A 2,038-nucleotide genomic window follows, 5' to 3' on the forward strand; every position below is an offset into this window, starting at 1 on the left:
TCTTCTTCTTCTTATTATTATTATTATTATTATATAAAGAAAAGGGTAATATTGTGAGGCAACGTTGTGAAATCAGGTCCTCGTCAAAGAATAGAAATTTGAGAAACAAGCATGTTTTCGCCAGTTTGGGAATTTTTATCGAATCTTTATTTTTTGCCTCAACTTCTTTTATGTCCATATATACAAACACACATTTCCGTGTGAATTTTACTGAAAAAACATTTATTAAAGGCACAAAATATGTTATTTTCCTATTTTTAAGGACCCTATAGCTATTAGAGTTACCAAACTTTAGCTGCCATTTTCTAGCTAATTTCACCACTGAAACTAAGGGTCTCACTTATTCAATTGCAAATATTATTATCTTGAGTTCTATTCAAGATAGATGGATAAATAGTTCGTTTGAAGCAAGGCAACTAAATCCGCTTTTAGATATTACCAATAGCCTAACTCCAAATGCCAAAAAAATTGACGAGCGCCTGATTCCACCACGTCGTGACACATATAAAGATTCATGTGGACCTGTCATTGGCGGATTTCAGCCAACTACAAAGCTACAACAATGTTTAATTTTAACAGTGTGTTCTATATACAACATATCACATCACCATCATCAGTTACCAGATCTGCGACAGACGTCGGAGATTATGGTTCTCCATTCATTCCGTTGCTTGGATGCTCTAAAAAATCTACATCTGTGGGTGGTTGGCGGGTGCTCTGGTGTGGTTTATTCCTTCATTCCTATAAAAATTATATCGTCTTTATCTCTTTTTTGTGTTCTTAACTCTCTTGTAATACCTCTAATCTTCGGCACTTATATGACTTTATTGTGTTGCAAGTGCTGTAAAACTCTTACTAAAACATAAAAAATCCACATTTTTCTCATCTTTCCCCGTCACACACCGGTTTAAGGTCTCTAAGTTGCTCTGGGTCTACCCCCACAACGTTTGCCTTCACTTTTCCCAGTGAGAGATAGGTTCAAGGCCGTTACGACTATTCAAGTGTCCCAGAGACTGCATTTGAATTGTTCGGTTGTTTTTATCAGCAAGTGGCCTTTAAATCAAGAAAGAGGGCGGAGATTTTTCTCACTTGATCCCGTTGAAAGCTTCCGTTATCGAAGCGGGTGGTTTGAGGGCGACACTGATAGTAGTGCTGGGCGGCAAGCTTCGCGATTATTGAAAGCTAGGAATTGTAGAAATCGACTCCGAACTTACACAATTACTTACTTTCTCATTATGTGATTTCTTCCGGTGGTTGCCTGGTTGGCTCCGAACATCTTCAGAATTTAGGATAACTTTGATATCGGAACTCTAGGCCTACGAAGCACTAACTTTTTTTTTTCAAAAATAAATTCTTTAAGAAACGTAAAAAGATTTTAATGATTAAATTAACTGGTAAACGTTGGTTCACGTAAAAAGGGGTTGGTACTTTTCTTCCCTAGCATTAATCGAGGGAATTGGTTCCGGAATCGATTTTTCGCCCAACTCTTACTGGTAGGTCCTACTTCTCTACTTTTCCTCTGATGTTTCTGTCTGTCTGTCTGTCTTACTTTTCCTCTGCACTAAATGACCATTATTATTATGTCGATGCGCTTCTCTTTACACAAACAAACAAACAAGTAAACAAACAAAACAAGCAAATGTTTGTTTACCAAAGAGCCCTAGAGGAAACCAAACGATGTAAGCATCGATCACGCTCCTCGGTAGGGGCGGGGTCAGGGTTGGGTCTTTTTTGCATAGTTGCTTTTCATTGGCCTCTTTCACAAGAAAAGGCGTGCGAAAGATATCAACTATCCAACCAATGCCGAACACTCCAAGTGTGCAGAAGTAGAGGAGTCCAAAGTAAGGACGTCCTAGGTAGAAATGAAGACCGCCTGAGGAAGTAAAGGGAAATAAGTGAATTTGATAAGGTAAATAGTAGGTACTGAGTTATCTCTCTTATACTGGGAATTTCTTATGCAAATTGGAAAAGTTTTGCTTGATTTAAAAAGAAGATAATTATAACTTCGACGTTCTAAACGTAAATTACGTATCCCCCC

This window comes from Aplysia californica, unplaced genomic scaffold (genome assembly GCF_000002075.1).
Source record: "Aplysia californica isolate F4 #8 unplaced genomic scaffold, AplCal3.0 scaffold00729, whole genome shotgun sequence".
Lineage (NCBI taxonomy): Eukaryota > Metazoa > Mollusca > Gastropoda > Aplysiida > Aplysiidae > Aplysia > Aplysia californica.